The sequence below is a fragment of the Zalophus californianus genome, chromosome 9 (assembly GCF_009762305.2).
Source record: "Zalophus californianus isolate mZalCal1 chromosome 9, mZalCal1.pri.v2, whole genome shotgun sequence".
Taxonomy (NCBI): domain Eukaryota; kingdom Metazoa; phylum Chordata; class Mammalia; order Carnivora; family Otariidae; genus Zalophus; species Zalophus californianus.
Window position 1 is genome coordinate 41,500,201 of NC_045603.1, and position 22,296 is coordinate 41,522,496.

The 22,296-nt window shown below is 38.0% G+C and overlaps 1 pseudogene; it reads left to right on the forward strand.

Annotated features, from left to right (window-relative positions):
* The first annotated feature begins 3,621 nt into the window (after window positions 1–3,621).
* On the forward strand, window positions 3,622–3,853 carry LOC113921380 (annotated as a pseudogene).
* The last annotated feature ends 18,443 nt before the right edge of the window (window positions 3,854–22,296 follow it).

A 22,296-nucleotide genomic window follows, 5' to 3' on the forward strand; every position in this document is an offset into this window, starting at 1 on the left:
GAAGAAATTGAGGGCCAGAGAGGTAAAATCGTTTGGTCAGATTCACACAGCCAGAGAATAGCAGAAGAGAGGACTGAACCCAGGGCTTCTGCTTCATAGACAAATGCTTTATTTACCTGTTGTATTTAAAAACCAATATTGTAACAGCTTTTTAAAACTTCTTATTTTGAATTATTTGATATTTCAACTATATTATGGATTCAGTTAATGGCCTCATTTCAGAAATGAATCATTATTTAAATCAAGTTTCCTATGGGAAAATGCATTTCTAAATCTAAATATTCAATTTCCTTAGTGTCAGTCAATTCAAGCCACTAAAATACTGTCAATTGAGTGGCATAAGAGACATTTATTTCTCACTGTTCTAGAGGCTAGGAATTCCAAGATTAAGGTGAAGTGGATTCTACAGTTTGTGGATTGTTGCCTTCTTGCTGTATCTTCCTGTGGGGAGCTGGGGGGTTCGGAGAGAAAGGGAGAGTGAGAGAAGGAGCACAAGCACTAAGCTCATCATGAAAACCCCACCCTCATGTGGTCTTTAAGTAAAGGTTTCTGACTATTCCCTAAACTGTCCTTTCCTTGAACACTTATTTACGGTATGGGCGTATGCTTGTCCTTTTCCTGTGTGTATGGTTATCCTGTTTCATTTAAACTGTTAACCCCTTGAAAGTAATTATTACTGTATTATTGAGTTTTTTAAGTAGTTTTGCAAAAACATGTATGATTATTAAAAATGAAGTGCAAAACTTGTTAGAATTTACATTTCAAAAAAATGATTGAACTTTGAAGAGAAAGTCAACGTAAATAACAGAAATGTTTTTTTTCAGAGAGTAATTAAACCTTGCATGAAATAGAGGATTGAACTGGGTGACTTTTCTGAGGTTCCTTTTGGGCCTATGATTCCATCAAGATCTTATTACCAATAGAGAGGCAGAAAGCAATGAAATTAGCAGATCTGGGCAGGCTTGTGACTTGCTTATAATCAAAGAAAATATACAATTTCTGAGGCTAGGTCATTAAAGGTGATGCAGTTTCTCTCCTTTTGGCTGGAACACTCCTGTTTTGTAGCCCTAAAATGCCCCCAAATACTGTTACAACTTCAGTCAGTGTCTGATGTCACTAGCATGAGAGTCTCTGAGCCTGATTCTTAGAAACCATAATAAAATGATTGTTGTTGTTTTATTCCACTAAGTTGGAGGTGGTTTCTTACACAGCAGGTGTGACTGGAATAGGTATGTTAGTATTACTGGAGGAAATAAGTACTGGAAAGACCTGAGAGGGAAAGAACTGAAAATGAGAGAAGTTTGTACTTTGGTAGTTTTTTTTTTTTTAAGATTTTATTGATTTATTTGACAGAGAGATAGAGCATAAGTTGGCAGGAAGGCAGGCAGAGGGAGAGGGAGAAGCAGGCTCCCCGCTGAGCAGGGAGCCCGACCCCAGGACCCTGGGATCATGACCTGAGCCCAAAGCAGCCGCTTAACCAACTGAGCCACCCAGGCACCCCGTACTTTGGTAGTTTTTAAAGAACAAATTACAGCATATGTCACATAGAGAATGTGTATGTATGTGTGTGTGTGTGTGTCTGCTCATGGGTATGTGCCTAGTTGGGGAAGAGGGTACCAATCTGCATGCTCTACTTTGGGAACTTAAAACAAAACAAAAAAAAGTTTACCTAAGAATTCTATTTTCCTGTAGACCCAAAAGTCTATAAGAAGAAAGTGCAAAGAAGATTTGGAATTGATATTAAGGTTCATAGTATTCCACAATTAATACTTAGTACAAGAAAATGATGAAACAAAAAGCATACCCACCCTGCCTTTGGTTTTGTTTTTTTTAAAGCTAGCCTGGCTGTATTACCCCACCTATTCTCTAGAGGATCCCTGAACTGGTGTTTGGAATAACTGCACTGGAACCTCTCTCCTATCTTCAGTCCTCTGCCTCATGCCCATCCCATGTCCATTCTTTAGAAGAGGTACTACAGTGACTAAGACTCCAGGCTCTAAAAAGAGACTGCCTGGTTTTGAATTATGGCTTCTTCATCTACTAGCTAGGTGACCTTGAAACTCTCAAGAATTGGGAAAATTTTTTTAAAGATTTATTTCTTTGAGAAAGAGAGCGAGAGCGAGCATGAGTGTGAGTGGGTGGGGGTGGGCAGAGGGAGAGAATCTCAGGCGGACTCCCTGCTAAGCGGGCTCCAGCTAACTACCCTGAGATCATGACCTGAGCTAAAGTCAAGAGTCGGACCTTATCTGACTGAGCCACCCAGCCATCCTTGGGAAATTGTTTTTTAAAAAAGGAAAAACATCAAGGTTATTGTTCAGAGCCTATATGCCCGGGGAAAAGAGGGACTGGTTAAGAATAAGCTTCAGTGAGTAAGAGACTTGAAGTGTATAAGTATACAGGGCGTTACAAGCTCCCATGAAATGAACTTCATTCTGAACCCAAAAGTTAACCTAGGAAAATAATGAAGGAAAGAAATCTCACCTCCTAGGAAATCAGGAACTCTCTTACTAGAGAGTTCTCTATATGGACTGGAAACAAACGAAGAAATTAGTTGTGAATCAGATTACCTTTTTATGAGTGTGCCAAGATTTCCCCACATATATTAAATTATTAAGCACAAATTAAAGCTTTGTGTTTTAATTGCATGGCTAAGATGTAATAGGTAGCTGACCCAGTATGGACCAAGAGTAATAAAGGAGAAGACAAAATCCACTCTTTGGATAAATATGGCAAAAACAAAACAACACCTACATTTGAGAAACCCTAGGCAGGCTTCATTTAAAGGATAACTTTGACTAGTTTTACCAAAGATACAAGGCCCCAATTAACCAAAAATTTGGCCCCTTCTTTGCTTTGTGTTGCCCAGGCCTGGACTATGTATTTAAATAAACAATCCTAGAACCAAGTAGGTCTCTAAAATTCAGGAAACACAATTCAAGTACACCAGATAAGATAAATAATATTTGGAGATGTACCCAAAAACAAGTCTGCTTTCCTGACAAAATGATTTTACAGAGAGTTTTATGCTTTTCTAAGAGACTGCAAAAATAAATTATTTTTTCTTCAAGTAACACTCATATTCAGCCCCCTACGGTCCTGATAAGCAGTAAGTTTATACTACAGATATAAAAACCCCTGTCTTTTATTTTTTTTTTAAAGATTTTTTATTTATTTATTTGACAGAGAGAGACACAGTGAGAGAGGGAACACAAGCAGGGGGAGTGGGAGAGGGGGAAGCAGGCTTCCTGCTGAGCGGGGAGCCCGATGTGGGACTCGATTCCAGGACCCTGGGATCATGACCTGAGCCGAAGGCAGACGCTTAACGACTGAGCCACCCAGGCGCCCCTTTAATTACCTTTTAAAAAGTAAAGATATCATTTTAAAAATGATTACTAGGGAAGCAGATTATTAAGATAACCAGTTAGATCTGCAGAGTGTCGCAGGTTGTAGAGAACTTTTCAGAGGACAGAGCAATGTCTCCTCAAGTCAGCCTGCCTTTAAGACTCCTTTGCATAAAGTTCCGAGCCCCGCCCCCCGCCGCGCTGCCCCACCGTCTGGCCCAGCGGACCCACGAACCCACCGATCCACGCACGGACGAATCTGCTCGCTCTTGAGAGCGCCATGTCTGGTTCCTCCAGCGTCGCCGCTATGAAGAAAGTGGTTCAACCGCGTGAAGGTTTCCCAGGCAGCTGCAGATTTGAAACAATTCTGTCTGCAGAATGCCCAACACGACCCCCTGCTAACTGGTGTATCTTCAAGTATGAATCCCTTCAGACCCCAAAAAGTCTGTTCCTTTTTGTAGTAAAATGAATCTTTGGATGGTTTTCTAAACCACTTTTCATGAACCAGTGAATATCAAAGGAGAATTAAATTTAAAGCCTGTACAGGGGCGCCTGGGTGGCTCAGTTGGTTAAACAACTGCCTTCAGCTCCGGTCATGGTCCCAGGGTCCTGGGATCGAGCCCCGCATCGGGCTCCTCTCCCACTCCCCCTGCTTGTGTTCCCTCTCTTTCTGTCTCTCTCTGTCAATTAAATAAATAAAATCTTTAAAAAAAAAATTTGAAGCCTGTACAAAAGCTTATTATCCCTATAACACGTGCCATACTATATAAACTTCTACTTTTGTCAGTCCTTAACATCTACCTCTCTGAATTTTCATAAATTTCTATTTCACAAGGGTAATTATTTTATATACACTGGCAGCAGCATACAATAAAATACTTAGTGTAAAAGTTTTTTGGTTAAAAAAAAAGACTCCTTTGCATAAATATCTTTCAGAGAGTTTTTTTTTTAAGATTTTATTTTTTATTTATTTATTTGTCAGAGAGAGAGAGAAAGAGTAAAGCAGGGGAAGCTGCAGGCAGAGGGAGAAGCAGGCTCCCTGCTGAGCAAGGAGCCCAATGTGGGGCTCGATCCCAGGACTCTGAGATCATGACCTGAGCTGAAGGCAGAGGTTGAACAACTGAGCCACCCAGGTGCCCCCCTACAGGACAATCTTAATTTAAGCAGTGAATGTTACTGGTGCATGTGCCCTCCACAGATCTGTCATGGCAGTTTCTGGTTCTGCCCGCACGATTATTCTCTTGCTCATCTTTGGCCACAAAACACCACCAACAATGCTAAGTGCCTCAGTTCTTTATAAGACTTTCTGGAGAATTCCACAATTCTTTCAGCCAACCTTAGATGGTCATCCTAAGGGTGACAAGTAGGGAGTGGGGGGATGTATATGTGTGCACAGGGTCTTTTATTCTCATCCCTTTATCTCCATCAGCTGCCCAGACAAGCCCCACAAATAAATATACAATGAAGTCATAGTGTACTTATCTATAAGCAACTTCAAAAGAAGCCCCCAAATAAATTCCCTTTCCCCACCCCAATATCCTTAAACACACACACATACACAAAACAGAATGCTGCTCCCAATGTGCCCAAATGCAAATTCTGGCACCAACACTGACTGGCCTCATATAGTTACAGTTCATTTGACTCTCACTAGTTAGTCTTCTCTACTGAATTTACAGTTCCCAGGTTGTTGTAAGCTGGGTCCTCCAGGAGCCAACTCTAAGACTAAGTTAATGTGTATGATGTTTACTAAGGAATGCCTTGGGATTAGTACCTGGGGAAGGGAAGGGAAGGGAAGGGAAGGGAAGGAAGAGTAGACAGAGGGAGAAGCTGAGCTGTGATGCAGTGCCAGTGACAACCTTGACTGATGCTACAGGGAGTTCTCGAGCTGGAATGGACCTTCTGCACTGTCCAGGTTAGCCCAAGATGGTCTTTATGCTCCCACACTGATTATTTTGAAGAAGCCCAAACCACATATAAAGGACATGTATAGTTCAACCATGTTCAAATCCACATGTTTCCATAATGAAAATATCAGAAAAGAGCAGTCAGATAATGCCCTCTGGAACCCAAAGAAGTGGTAAAATCCAAGTTGCAAATGTGCTCCTGCATTTCTTGTTTAATCAAAGTGCTTTAAATTTCCTTTAGGATCTTCAAAAATTATTGCTCAGCCTTGCAGAAATGAAGATGTGCCTTATTTGTATGGTTGCTGTGAAATGTCTGCCATCTGGTGGACATAAATAAATAAAATTTAAATATAAATTTACCTCATCCAATGGAATAGAAACATTACTGCTAAGTTGAGCAACTTGAAGTTTTATTAGAAATCTTTCGAATATTGTCTTGCTAACAAACATTTACATCTTTATATTTCTCATTAGGGAAAACTGCCACGTTTAAACCTAAATCACATCAAAGTGTGCAGCATTGAAAAGATTTATAAAAGGAATCTTTAGTTTGATAAAATATTAAAACCAAACATAGGTATCATTCCAAAACCTGGATTTTCTCTGAATTACATCAGAAAAATATGTAGTCTTTTGGCTCCTTAACAGAAAATAAATTAATATTTATCTTTCCCCTAGATAGATCACAGACAGCGGGTGCTGGAGCCAGCTTCCATAGACTCATAAGAGCTGATTGTGCATATGTCTTCCAACTCTAAGTTCAGTGATTTCAGGTTGGTAACTTGAAATTGGCCATGGTGGGGGTATTTATACTGAAGAAATCAAGAAAGATTTGAAATCAGAGTTGTTGAGTTTTTGTTTTTGTTTTTCAGAAAGTCAGTTTACCAGCATACCATACATATCTCTGTTCTCCCTTGAGTCCACCAATTTAAAAAAAAAAAAAAAAGCGTTCCATGGAACAGTTGTTAACCTTTTTAAAATTTTATTTAAATATACATTTCCAAATTTGGGACACTATGGAATCTTTTAGGAAGTGCTATTTGAGTTTTGTATTTTTCTTTTAGTTGGAGGAGCCCAAACTGAATTTTTAAAAGGTGATTCACTATTAAAATTATTGCATAAAGGTAATATATCTGAAATTGTTTCAGTCTTAGTCAAACCTTTACCAGTGTTGACATTTGTATTTCTTGTACTGTGACTGTCAGCTAATAGATGTGATGAATGACTATAGCTCCAAAATTGAGACCAGAAACCTAAATGCTCTATATGCTCTGAGACTTTCCTGGTCTGTTTTTAGAGGGGTGAACTCGAGAGATTTAAGTTCTTATTGTATTTGTCTGATGACTCAGAAATGTCCCCCTGATGTTTTTTGAGGGCAGTGTGCTTACCTTTGCCTCTAGTTATATTGCCTTAAAGAGGCCTAAGCTATAAATGTGAGGTAATTTATTTCTTACAATCCAAAACTCTTGTTAACAAGTAAGGACAAGTCCTAGACATAAAACTATTGGACCAGGGCCAGGGTCTTTTATGTTCAGTTCTCCACCGTGCCATTTTCTAAAACAGGCTTTTCAGATCTTGTGAGTTCCATAAACCCTCAGATAAAAGAAAATGCAGCTTTCTGCTTTCTGAAACTGAAACGAATAGGCCTGTTTCATGTCATCTGAGGTTCAATATGGCAGAGAAATTCTGTTCAGTGGAAGAATCCACAGGCTCTTTCCATTAGCCTTCAGTAGTAACAAGTGATAGTATTCTATAATAGGTGCAAGTGGATTGAGATGGGGATTTGAGTTGAATCATATTATGAGGTAATGGAAATGTCCAGCATTACTGGGCACTAAAAGTAACAATTTGTAAAGTTTTACCAATATAATGTATTCCCACCGATAGATTCAACTTTCACTTTCTTGAAGACAGCGATTTTGGTATCTTCTACACCTAGCATAAAAACCTCAAAAGATATTTGTTCATTTTTTATAAAGTTATACTGGTAAAAATGAATGCATTGTTTATGTAATGCCTATTTTCCCCAGGAGACTGCAAGTTCCATGAGGTCAGGGATCATATCTGTCTTATAAACATGTATCCTCAGTGCCTGGCATATAGTAGGAAATTTATACATATTGATTGAATGAACTAATAAAATATAGATATTAGGTATGATATATAGATATTGGATCCAATGCAGATCTATTTAAGCTTTTTTTTGCAGGTATTCTGGCTTACTCAGGATGCCATTCTGTTTTTTCTAGGTGATTATATAAAAGAGATTAGGAGACTTAATTTAACTATCTCATGATATACAGGATTCTGATTTTCTAAGGGTCTGAATTTAGTGTAATAAGGAAATTTTCTTAGTTCCCTGGTGTCAGACACTAATCGAGGGAAGAAGTCACCCATACTGTTCTTTTACTTTTCTTTTCTTTTCGTTTAAAAGATTTTATTTATTTGTTTATTTATTTATTTGACAGAGAGACAGAGAGAGAGAGCACAAGCAGGGGGAGCAGCAGCAGATGGAAAGGGAGAAGCAGGCTCCCTGCTCTGCAGGGAGCCCAATGTGGGGCTCAATCCCAAGACCCTGGGATCATGACCCAAGCCAAAGGGGATGCTTAACCCACTGAGTCACCCAGGCTCCCCTGGTTTTGTTTTGTTTCTTTTCTTAAAAAAAAATTTTTTTTTATTTAAGTAATCTCTACAACCCACGTGGAGTTCAAACTCACAATCCTGAGATCAAGAGTCACATGCTCTAACAACTGAGCCAGCCAGGCACCCCAATCACCCATCCTGTTCTGAGAGTTACTCTTCCTACTCTCCTTTAGAGAACATGAGGTCTCTCTTTCTCTTTCTCTTGAGTTACTCAGTCATTATGCTTTCCTTCCCTTTTCTTTTCACAGAATGAAGGAGCCTGAAATAAAGGCATAAGAACATGTCTTAAATAAGGTTATATGGCTTTACTTGTAAATAATTTCTTTCCTTCTTAATAGTAAAATGTTTCTTAAATACATTACAGTCAAAATTTATAATCTTCCTGGTCAGTACCCTCTAACAGCTGAACTTTGAATATCTGGTGAACCTCATCTTCTATTTTCCTTTTATGCTGTTTGCATGCAGGTCTACTTTGTGTGACATGATCGCACCATGCTTTGCTTTTCTTCATGTCTGATACCCTTTCAAAGTCTTTTTAACTTACACAAATGCTCAATTCTAGAAACACTCCACCTTCTCCACCTCATGTCTGAGACTTTCCATGAGACTTTCCTTGAGAACTCTGTCAAATTAAACAACTGGTATATTTTTGCAATGCAAAATGTTACCTATTCAACCCTAGGGATAAAGGGACTAACAGTAGTGTCCTCAGCCACTGCACAAGGGAAGTTCAATGGTGTTACACAGAAAGTGTTATGGGTCTTTACTTAAGTGGGAACCATGCTCAGTTTGGACTGTAAACAAGAAGACCTTTCCTATCAGACTTTCTGTCATTATCACAGCTCAGTGGCCAGATGGACACATGATCACTTCCTACATGATCAATTTAGCAAATCTGGAACATTCAGGTTAGAGAGACTGAACTGCAGAATTATCCAATCATTCTCAGCCTCAACGAACAAAGATTCTTATGTATCAGTACAATAAGAATAACAGTTTATTCCTTGGGATTTTCTTTTTCATATATAGAAAAACGAAATGAGATGTGTGGAAGTATTTTGGAAAATGTAAAAGCGAAAGGGACTTACATTCATTGAGCACCAAGAGCCAGGTGGTGCATGTAAAGGACATAGCACAGGCATTGTCTTTCTTGGATCTCCACTCATTGCACTCTATGGGTGCATCTAATCACTGGAGAAAAGAAAGTCTCTTCAATAAATACTGCTGGGAAAATTTGATATTCACATATAAAAGAATGAAACTAGACCATTATCTTATACTACTCACAAAAATTAACTTGAAATGGATTTAAAACTTAAAAACAAGACCTGAAGCTATGAAACTCATAGAAGAAAATTAGGAAAAAACTCCTTTACATGGGTCTTGGCAATAATTTTTCAGATATGACACCTAAAGCACTAGCAACAAAATAAAAATTTAACAAGTAGAAATTCATCAAAATAAAAAGCTTTTGCAGAGCAAAAATACAACCAACAAATGAAAAGACAACACACAGAATGGGAAAAAACATTTGCAAACTGTATACCTGATAAGGGGTTAACATCTAAAATACATAAAGAACTCATACAACTCAATAGCCATAATAATAATCCAATTAAAAATAGGCAAAAAATCTGAATAGACATTTTCCCAAAGAAGATATACGAAAGGCCAACAGGTACATGAAAAGATGTTCAACATCACTAGTCATTAAGAAAATGCAAATAAAACCACAATTAGATATCACCTCAAGCTTGTTAGAATAGCCATCATCAAAAAGACAAGAGATAACAAATGCTGGCAAGGATATAGAGAAAGGGGAACCCTTGTGCACTGTTGGTGAGATTGCAAACTGGTACAACCACTATGGAAAACAGTATGGAGGATCCTCAAAAAATTAAAAATAGAAATACCATATGATCCAGCAATTCTACTTCTGGGAATATATTCAAAGGAAACAAAAAGGCTAATTCAAAAGGATATCTGTACCCCTATGTTCATCATAGCATTATTTGCAATAGCCAAGACATGGAAACAACCTAAGTGTTCATCAATGGATGAATGGATAAAGAAGTTGTGACATATATATACAATAGAATTTTATTTAGCCATAAAAATGAGGGAATCCTGCTATTTGGGACAACATGGGTAGACCTTAAGGGCAATACGCTATGGGAAATAAGACAGATTAAGACAAACACTGTAAAATCTTGCTTATATGCAGAATCCTTAAAAATAAAAATTAAACTTAAAAAAAATAAATCAAACTCATAAAAAAAGATCAGACTTGTGGTTACCAAGGTAACTCCCTACCCCTAAGAAGAAGAGAATTGGAGGAAGGCAGTCAAAAGGTAAAAATGTCTAATTACAAGATAAATTAGTACTAGGGATGTGACATACAGCCATGATGACTATAGTCAACATGGCTGTATGATTTATGGAAAAGTTGTTAAAAGAGTAAATCCTAAGAGTTCTCCTCACCAAGGGGGAAAAATGTTTGTTTTTTTTTTCACTTCTTCTTTTTATTTTATCTATATAAGATGATGGATGCTAACTAAACTTATTGCAGTAATAATTTTACAATATATGTAAGTGAAATCATTATGCTATACACCTTAAACTTATACAGTAATGTATGTCAAATATATCTCAATAAAACTTGAAAAAAAAAAGAGTCCCTGAGCAAAGCCTTTTTTAAGATAGATGTCCTAAGCAGGCATTAAATGTATCTCTGGATACGATCATATAGTAAAAACCAATAGCCCATGCTAAAAGGCACTATTTCCTTTTCATTTTGTGAAAAGGAAAAGGGAGAAAGGCAAATAAATACTTTAACTACATAAAGTAGAAGAAACAAGAACTTTAAAACCACGCAGAACCTGGTTTCAAATGTCATTCCACCATTTCTTATTTGACCTTGAGAAAGTTACTTAACCTCTTTACACCTTGATTTCTCTTATGAAAATCCAGATAATACTGTCTAAGTGTTGTGAGGACTGACTGACAAAATTTAGCATAATAAATAATACATATAAATCATTTGATAAATATGTATCACTTGGGCACCTGGGTGGCTCAGTCGTTAAGCATCTGCCTTCGGCTCAGGTCATGATCCCAGGGTCCTGAGATCGAGTCCCACATTGGGCTCCCTGCTCAGCGGGAAGTCTGCTTCTCCCTCTCCCACTGCCCCTGCTTGTGTTCCCTCTCTCGCTGTGTCTCTCTCTGTCAAATAAATAAAATCTTTAAAAATAAATAAATAAATATGTATCACTTTATTAGAGCTATCTTTGTGTTACATTGACCAAAAGAAAGCTACAGATGTCTAGAAAGAAACTCTACAGAGAATTAAAATACTGACTGCATTTTCCCCTTTACATTTATATTGTAAAGAGACGATATAAAGCCAGTCCAGCTATAGCCACCATTTCTAATATCCTAATATATTAGTTTTCAGTTTTGTAAGTGCTATAAAATTAGTTCCCCTTGGGTATACTACTTACATGCCTAATAGGTAGAGAACTGAACTCATCATTTTGCCTCACACAAACCGTTCCTTTTTCTGACTTCCTGACTTCTGTGAATAGCATCACCATTCTCCCAGTAACTCATACTTAAAGCTTTAATCATTTTTTCACAACCACTTCTCCCTTACCACTGCTTACTGATCTTACTTCCTCAGTGTTCTCAAAATATATTTCCACCCATCTCCACCTCTAGGGCCACCACCCTAGTTCAGGCCTCCAACCTGGTTTTCTTGCCTCAGGTCTCTTTTCTCCATTAAATTTCTTTTCATCTGTAGTTGCCAAATAAATCTTACACAAATAATGCTTTGATTATTGAGCCTGTTTTACCCCATTACCTCTGCCTCTTCTGAAACATCTCTAGTAGCTCCCCACTGCTTACTAAATGAACTCTAGGCATTCAACACCTTCTACGACATGACCCCTTACTGCCTTTCTGACCATGTCTTTTAATTACTCTATTATCTGCATCCTTCTTTTTCCTAAGCAGTCCCTGTGCTTTTTTACCTTCATACAACCATTATTATTTCTTATACTTTGAAAAATGTACAGTCTCATTTCACCTGTCCAAATCATGTCACTCTTTAAGACCCAAAGCAAATGCTATCTCTCTAGCAAGTGAAATAGTAGATTTGCAGAAAATTCATTTTAAAATCAATGAATTTATTTAATTCATTAAATACATACGTACATACATACATACATATACATACATACATACATACATAGAAATAAAATTCTTCCCTGAAGGGCTAGGTTGATTCCTGGCAACAAAATTAAGAATTAAACTGGAATCATTAGAAAATTAATGTGGGGTTTGATTAGGCAGACAAAAAGAGGGGCCAGGAGTTTTTATTTTGGCAAGAAGAATGGAGGGTTAGAAATGGGGAAATAAGCTAGAACCAGAACAGAATATGATGGGTCATGATTACCAGTAAGCAGAAAAGGTTAGTGAGAGCAGTTAGGCCAGGATTAGTTAGAACACCACAGACTCTTCTCAGAGTGTGAAAAATTGTGTGTAACCGCAAATTGTGTGAAAAATGGATTGCTACCACTTACAAGTTAGGTTCGCTCCTGGGCAGCAGTTCTCAAAATGTGGTTTGTAGACCCCATGGAGTTCTTGAAAACCTTTTAAGTATCTGCAAGGTCAAAACTATTTTCAAAATCATACTAAGATATTATTTGCCTTTCAAACTGTGTTGACATTTGTACTATAATACAAAGGTAATGGTGGGTAAAATTGCTGGTGCATTAATAGAAATCAAGACAGCAATACCAGCCTAGACTAGTAGCAATTGTATTGGTCACTGCTATATACTCACAAGAAAAAAAAAAGAGTTTCATTTAATAATATGCTTAATAAAATAGCAACAATTACTAATTTTATTTAATCTGAACTTCTGATTCCATGTCTTTTAAAAATTCTATGATACAAAATGCACAAAGCATTCCTGCTGAATACCAAGGCACAATGGTTGTCCTGAGAAAAAGGATTTATGTGATTCAGTTGTGAGTTAAACAAGCCACTTTTTATATGGAACACCATTTTTACTTGAAAGAATGACAGACAAAATGAATTATTGGGACTTCATCAAGATAAAAAGCTTTTGCACAGCAAAACAGTTGACAAAGCCTAAAGACAACCTACAGAATGGGAGAAGATATTTGCAAATGTCTTATCAGATAAAGGGCTAGTATCCAAGATCTATAAAGAACTTATCAAACTCAACATCCAAAAAACAAATAAACCAGTCAAGAAATAGAAGACATGAACAGACATTTCTCCAAAGAAGACATACAAATAGCCAACAGACACATGAAAAAATATTCAACATCACTCAGAATCAGGGAAATACAGATCAAAACCACAATGAGATACTACCTCACACCAGTCAGAATGGCTAAAATTAACTAGTCAGGGAACAACAAATGTTGGCAAGAATGCAGAGAAAGGGGTACACTCTTATAACTGCTAGTGGAATGCAAGTTGGTACAGCCACTCTGAAAAACAACATGGAGATTCCTCAAAAAGTTAAAAATAGAGCTACCCTACGACCCAGCAATTGCATTACTAGGTATTTACCCAAAGGATACAAACATAGTGATCCAAAGGGGCACCTGCACCGCAATGTTTATAGCAGGAATGTCCACAATAGCCAAACTATGGAAAGAGCCCAAATATCTATCAATAGATGAATGAGTAAAGAAGATGTGGTATATGTATACAATGGAATATTACTCAGCCATCAAAAAAATGAAATCTTACCATTTGCAATGTTGTGGATGGAACTAGTGGGTCTTATGCTAAGTGAAATAAGTCAATCAGAGAAAGACAATTATCATATGATTTCACTCATATGTGGAATTTAAGAAACAAAAAAGAGGATCATAGGGGAAGGGAGGGAAAAATAAAATAAGATGAAATCAGAGAGGGAGACAAACCATAAGAGACTCTTAACTATAGGAAACAAATTGAGGTTGATGGAAGTGAGGTGGGTGAGGGGATGGGGTAACTGGGTGATGGGCATTAAGGAGGACATATGATGTAATGAGCACTGGGTGTTATATGCAACTGATGAGTCACTGAACTCTACCTCTAGAAGGATTAATGCACTATATGTTAACTAATTGAATTTAAATAAAATAAAATTTTAAAAAAGAATAACAGGCAACCAAAATATAGTTATTCAGACTTGGGTATTTGGCAGACATTGTCTCAAAACTTAGTGAAGTCTGTCACTTCAATGAAAACAACTTACAGCATTTGTTGTTAAAGATAAAATTCAAGCTTTCAAGAAAAAATTCAGAATTTTGGAAAACTTGTATCTACCCATGAGTCTGACAATTTGCTAATTCTTAAGGACTTTCTTGATGAGATCAGTGGTGACAGTCATGAATGTGAGTCTTTGATATTTCAGATGAAATGTATCAACATTTGGAAAATATGCATACCTCAGTAAACTATTTTCCAAATGAACAATGCATGATGTTACAAAATAATGTATAGGTAAAAGATCCATTCAAAGTTCAAGATACACCATAATATATCAGTAGATTTTAATGTTACAGTATATAAATGTCCATACATATGATTTCAGATTCCACATTGCTACTAATCTTTAAGAAACTATCTCTTGTAGGGTTTTGCCAGTATGATATTAAAGAGATTATTCACAAATATCTTTTTAAAAAACTATTAAACCATTCCTTCCTTTTCCAATTACATATATGTGTGAGAATGGATTTTTTTTGTTTCAACCAAAACAAATACCAGAACAGATTGAATACAGAAATAGGTATAAGAATTGAGTTGTCCCGAATTTGCTCTATGGCAACTCTACTGAGAAGGTAGCCTCATTTGGAAGTAAAATGTCCATGATGTTAACAATACTCTCCTATTTAAATAGTAACAGTCATGATGTCTGAACAGGAACGATTTTAGGTTGGGCACCTGGGTGGCTCAGTCGTTAAGTGTCTGCCTTCAGCTCAGGTCATGATCCCAGGGTCCTGGGATTGAGCCCCGCCTCAGGCTCCCTGCTCAGCAGGAAGCCTGCTTCTCCCATTCCCACTCCCCCTGCTTGTGTTCCCTCTCTCGCTGTGTCTCTCTCTGTCAAATAAATAAATAAAATCTTAAAAAAAAAAAGGAAAGGAAAAATGGTCTAATTATTTGTCTCGATGGTAGACAATGGTCCTATCAATCAGACAAAGTCAATAAATGAAAAAGCAAATATTGACCTAAGGTGTAAAAAAACAAAACAAAACAAAACAAAACTGACCAAAACAGGATAGAAATGGGAAGGAGGGTCTAATCTTTCATCGGAGAACAGACCAAATTAGGGCTGAGTTGTAGCAAGTTTCCAGATGTAAAAAGCATTTTAAGTGCAGACTCTGTGGTCATCATTTAGCCTATTTTCTCTCAGATCCATCCTTCCTAGACTCTTCCTTGCTCTACACTCTGAATCACAGGACATGACCAGGTTAAACCATATTTCCCAGTATCCATTTGCCAACTAGCTTCTAGTTAGGTTCAGCAAATAGAAAGTACTGGTGGGAGACTGGAAGGGAGAATGAAGGAAGAAGTATCCTACCACTAAGAAAAAGGCACAGAGAACCATCATATACAACACTTGGGGTGACTTGGAAGATTGCCAGTTTTGAGTGGACTCAGAAAAAGTTAGTTCCTAGGTACAATTAATTACTCTTTATCTATGGGCCTGAGAAACTAAAGAAACAAGTGATCTGCCTCCAACATACCCAACATTCAGTGGTGGCACAGATTGAGTATAACAGTTTAAGACATTCAAGTTCAAACAGGGGGGAAATGAAAGGCTTAAAAAAAGATAAAATGAAAAGTAAGTTTCTTGGTCCATAGCATTTTGTTTTGTTTTTTAAAGATTTATTTATTTATTTGAGAGAGAGCGAAAGTGACCACAGAGGCAGAGGGAGAAGCAGACTCGCCACTGAGTGGAAAGCCCGATGTGGACACCATCCCAGGACCCTGAGATCATGACCTGAGCCAAAGGCAGACGCTTAACTGACTGAACCACCCAGGCACCCCATAGCATTTTGAAATACAACTGGGTGAATGTTGGGGAGTTCCTTGATTAAGTTCTTTGGCTTGGGGATAATCCTGCAAGGCTCTTGGCTCTGCCCCCTGGATTCTTGGTTCGGCCCTCTGAGTCATCCTTCCTTTTTTTGGAAGGTAGCATGTGTTCACAGATGAGTAGGTTTATCAGACTATTTCTTGCCAATACAATTTGGGGGGGGCAGTCTGACATCCTCCTTTTGTTTTACATTTTGTCTTTCTCATTCCAATCTGGCACTGTTTCTGCTGAAATAAATTTTTCAAGAATTTGGTGAGTCTTCAAGTTTTTCAATGAGGTTCACCCCATTAGACAAAGACCACACAATCTACAGTTTGTTTCCATAAAATAATCTCATCTCTATCTTTGGCTCCTGCTGAGAGCCTAGGGCTGAGGAATAGCACCTTTAAACTTCTTAGAGGTCTGGGCGCCTGGGTGGCTCAGTTGTTAAGTGTCTGCCTTCGGCTCGGGTCATGATCCCAGGGTCCTGGGATCGAGTCCCACATTGAGCTCCCTGCTCAGCGGGAAGCCTGCTTCTCCCTCTCCCACTCCCCCTGCTTGTGTTCCTGCTCTCACTGTGTCTCTCTCTGTCAAATAAATAAAAATAAATTTTTTTTAAAAAATAAATAAACTTCTTAGAGGTCCAGTGGTTTGCTTGAGAAGATCTTGAGACACACCCTCAATCTCCTGAAATAGCCCTTTGTGTGATTAAGCACCTTGACTTTTTTTTTAAAAATTTTATTTATTTATTTGACAGAGAGAGAGGCAGTGAGAGAGGGAACACAAGCAGGGGGAGGGGTGAGGGAGAAGCAGGCTTGCTGCAGAGCAGGGAGCCTGATGTGGGGCTCGATGTTTGGCCTCTGGGATCATGACTTGAGCCAAAGGCAGACGCTTAACAACTGGGCCACCCTGGTGCCCTGCACCTTGACTTTTGATTTCTTTGAGGTTTTAACAAAAGGTTGTGGAGTTACTCCCTGGGCATTTTCTCTGGAGCAAGCTTTCCTGACAGTGTTCAGAAGCCATCTCCTAGTGTTAGTATTTTTACCATTTGGGGAGAAGGAAGATTTTCCAAAATCAGCAAGTCCTGTTCCCTTTTTGATTAACAATTCTTCCCTTAAATTGTCTCTCTTTTCTTGAATTTTTACTATAAGTAGCAAATTGTCATCTTCAACACTTTGCTTGGAAATCTCCTTAACTATATAACCAAGTTCATCATTTATCTGCTTTCAATATAATGGCAGGAGACAATTTCACTAAATTGTCTGCCACTAGGATTCCCTTTCCTCTAGTTTCCAGTAACACATTCCTCACTTCCTTCTGAGCCCTCAATAGTAATGTCCTCAGTTCCATATTTCTACTGATAATCTGGTCATGGCAATTTAGGCTTTATCATCCTCCAACATTCTTCCAGCCTCCACCCACTGCTCCACCCACAGACACATTTTTAGGTATTTGTTATAACAGCACCCCATTTCTAGGTACCAAAATCTGTATAGTTTTCTATTTATGTGTAACAAATCCCGTAAATTTAGCAGCTTAAAACAACACACTTTATTATCTCTGTTTCTGTGGGTCAAGAGTCCAGGCAGAGCTTAGCTGGGGTTTCCACTTTTGGGTCTCTCCAGGCTACACTGAATGTGTTGGCTGGGCTGTGTTCCCATCTGGAGGCTCAAGTGAAGAAGAATCTGCTTCCAGACTCCCTCAGATTTTTGACAGAATTCACTTCCTTGCAGCTGTAGGAGTAAAAGCTTCAGAAGTTTTCTTCTGGCTGTCGGCCAGTGGCTGTCTTCAGCTTCTAGAGGCCACCTGAGTTTCTTGCCACATGATCCTCTCCATAGGCAGTTTACAACATCACAGCTTGCTTCATCAAAGTCAGCAAGAAAGTAAGAAAGAACAATTCTGCTAACAAGATGGATTCTTACATAATGTAACATAATGATGAGAGTGATGTATCCTACCACAACTATGATATAGTGTAATGTAATTATGGGGGTAATATCTTAGCACCTTTGCCATATTCTATTGGTTAGAAGCAATTCACAGACTCTATCTTGTGAAAATTAATAAAGGGAAACCTTACTAAAGTGAACTCGGGATAATAGAAGGGGAGCTGGAATGGGAAGCCATACCACTCAATGTCAATTACAGGAAGAACTGTCAATTACAGACCCCTAAAAAAAGAATCCTCAATAGGAAAGAATCATCAATTACAGGACCCAAGAGGGAAAGATGTACATTGCATCTGCTACAAGAAATTAGCTACCCCTGCAACTCAGCCATTGAGAAACCTTCATTACCCTAGACTCGTGCTTTCCTCTGACTTTTGATCAAAACAACCCCCCAACTTCCTCCTTTTCCATAAAATAACACTCCTTTCCTTTGTTAGACTTGCAGATAGTTTTGCTATAACTTGCTTATCCTGAATTGCAATTCTCTGTTTTTCCCAAATAAATCCATTCTTGCCGATAAAATAACTTTTATTTTTCAGGTTAGCAACCTATATTTGGGGGTAGGAGCATTAATACTGGAAGACAGAGATCACTGGGAGTTACCTTAGGGCCTATCTGTTGCACACACATAATTTCTCAGGATTAATGATACAATCCTAAATGCAATGCTAAAACTTCATGGAAGAAAGCACACAAAAGGATTAGAAGATACAGTATCTCTCCTCTGGAAAGGCAGAACTTGCCCTGGGTACTAGATTGGATAGGCTGACAAGTGGAGCTCAATAAATTTCTGTTGTAGAGAGAGGATTTTATCAAGTATGAACCTCGCAGAGCTTGACAGCTCAGAAAGGTGACGGAAGTCTTTGAATATAAAGGAGAAAACTATTAAAGAACATTTATTACACACACAAAAAAAACACACTAGTTTCTTCAGTTATCTCTATTCCCATGGTGTCTGTCACTTCAAGTGATAACCACCACTCATTCTACTTTGGTAGAGTGACTATCATTCACTTTACTTCGGTCAAGTTATTTGTCAAATCATAAAAGGTGAAATGAGAGGACCGTCAGGTCATATGTTTGGTAGGGATGGAATTACAAAGAAAGGAAAACTATGACACTTGGGGAAGGAGTTATAGGAAGGAAAACCAATGGCATGCTTAAGAAAAGGACTTGAGTCAGAGTCATCTGGATACCATAGCTAGCACAGTGAATTACTCTCCCATAAAACTTCTAAAATGGTTACCTTAAGATTACACTGGCTACATGGTCAGGGTTCTCATTTCCTTTTCTTAAAACTGGATTGGTGCTCTTTGAAATGTCTAAATATATATAGCTACTGTTAGTTGAGTGTATTATATTACAGGCCCAGCACTGAGCTAATTGCTTTGCATACAATTTCCCAACATCTTTCTGGTGATAGATGATATTCTTATCCTTTCTCCAAAGTATAGGGAAACTGTTAACCTTAGTGTTAGGATGTTGAATAACTTGCCCAAAGTCACACAGCTAGTAAACATCATAGCCAAGACCCAAGCTCATATCTGCTGACTATAAAGTTAAAGCCTTCTTTTGTTTTAACTTTTTAAAAAAGATTTTATGTATTTATTTGACAGAGAGCGCGCGAAAGCAGGAGGAGCGGCAGGCAGAGAGAAAAGGAGAAACAGGCTCCCTGCTTAGCTGAGAGCCCGATGAGGGCTCAATCCTGGAACCCTGGGGTCATAACCTGAGCTGAAGGCAGACACTTAACTGACTGAGCCACCTGGGCACCCTCAAAATAAAGTTTTTAATATTTAAAAAGAATTTAAGTTTTTCCATACCTCATTTTAGTCTTTAAACTAGTGACCTTAAAATTTCTGTTTTTCTCTGGAAGATGCAAACTAATCTATAGTGACAGAAAGCTCATCAGTGGTTACTGGAGGATGGGAGAGGGCTGGGAGAGGCAGGAGGCATGAAGAAGGAAATATAAAGTACCACAAAAAAAACTTTTGGTAACGAGGTGCCTGGGTGGCTCTACTGAGTAGGTTAATCCTCCGGATCTTGATTTCAGCTCAGGTCATGATCTCGGGGTCGTGGTATCCAGTCCTTCATCAGGCTCCCCGCTTGGCAGGGAGTCTGCTTGGGATTCTTTCTCTCCCTCTGCCCCTCCACCTGTTTGCATGCACCCTCCCAATCTCTCTCTCTCAAAATAAGTAATTAAAAAAAAAAAACTTTTGGGAATGATAGATATGTTCACTATCTTGAGCTATCTTGAACTATGGTAGCAATAGTTCACAGTTGAATACATATGTCAAACTTATCAAATTATACTTTAAATATGGACAGTTGATTACATGTCAATTATTCTTCATATTACAGATGAGGAAATAGATATCAAGAAGTTAGAGTGCCTTGTCCAACATTAGCCAGAGAGGTGGTAGCAGAGACGGGATAAAAATAATAGTTTTTAAAATATTTGAACAAGTGCTGTTTTTCCCTCTCAATTTGATAATTTATCCCTACATGGTTTCAAAAGGGAGTTGAAGAGACATAAAGTATGAAATGCATATTATAGGAAGAAGATTGTATTTAAGAACTCTGGGTTAACTTACATATCTCATTTGAGCACTGGAAATCCATTGTGAACTCATTTGATGAAAAGGTTTAATGCATCTCAGAAGTTTGTCATCACATGCAATCTGAGAAATACCTATCTTCAGGAATTTTATAACTATGTGACCAGCAGGGGGCAACTAAATACTTCAGAAACAGCATCATGTACAGGAAAACACATTAAAATTGGAGAGACTATGAGCATTCTCAGTTGTACAGAACTAAATTCCTTCTAAAATGAAATTAACACCTAGTCAGACATTCTCACAATATTGAATTTGTGAAGATAGTTAGAACACTCTCCTAAGTAAAATCTATATACTAACTCAGTCAAATTTGAGTACCAGGTAACTTATTTATTTATTTATTTGAGAGAAAGAGAGAGAGAGAGAGGGCATGAGCAAGCAAGCACCACTCAAGTGGGGGGAGGGGCACAGGGAGAGAATCTTCAAGTACACTCCCTGCTGAGCTCCATAGCCTGACAAAGCAGGGCTCAATCTCAGGACCCATGAGATCACAACCTGAGCTAAACCCAAAAGTTGGATGCTTAGCCAATTAAGCCACCCAGGTGTCCCATGGAGTACCAGGTAACTTTTGTCTAAAATATTCTAACTCTTTAAACCTCTTGAAACAATGTCCAACACACAGTAGGCATTCAGGAATAAATGAACAAATTCCTATTTTGCTGATTCTCTGATAATTGCTATCATTTTATTCTGGGATCTTTTATTCCCTTGTTAGATTGGCAAGATTTCATTTTCCATTCCTTTTGTCATACCTAGGTTCTCATTAAACAACTACTTTTGGATAAAGTTGTCCTATCAATAATGGGGCTTAGGCAGTGACAGATGCTCATATGTCTTAACTCTTCTCTGAATTCAGAACCAATTAATAGGGAGCCAAATAGAGAAAGATGAAAAACCACCCTCTTAACTGATAAAGCTGTTTGGACAATAGGACTTCAATTTACAACCACAACCAGGTTTTTCAATACTTCTCCCCAAGTGCAAATGGGATATGGCATAATAAAAGGAAAATCTGGGTTTGTAGGACAGATAAACGGGCAGAATCACTGGTCTCCACACTCAGTGAGGTTAACAGTAGAAAACATGAGGCTTAGGACTCAGACCTGCCTCTAGAAGGCAAGCCTAGGCTCTGATCCATGTGTGTTTAGTTTATTACACAGAATGAGAAAGAGAATAGAACATAACCTGTGTGGGTAGGTACATTTGAAAAATATGGCAAGAAAGGGGCCGGGTCTTATTTTCTTCTTCTGAAATCACCAATTATGTAAAATAACTCTTTCTTCTCAGGGAAGATGGTAGAAATAAAAATGGAAGTTACTCTTCCCTAAAGTTCTGAAAGTAGCATATTCCTATTTTAAGAGCCAGGCAAAGGAGCACCTAAATATGTAAGTATATAAATTTATAAATATATAAATGTCTAATTAGAGAGTACAATAATTAGTGATTATCTATATGATTTTTTTGCTCAGGAGAGAGGCCTACGCTAGAGATACATATTAGATTAAAAAGAATGAGAACACAAAATCCATTTTCTCCTCTCTTTTCTAGGAAGAAGATGTAAAGTGAAAAGAGAAGAGGGCTGAGTTTGAAACTTTGGAGCAACACATAAATAACAGAGAAAGATAAACTTGTAGAGGAGAATGAGGAAGAGTCAGAAAGGAAGAAAACTAATATGACATGAGAACTGTAAGAAGTGAGTTTCTGTTCAAGGCCAACAGAGGCACACAAATAAGC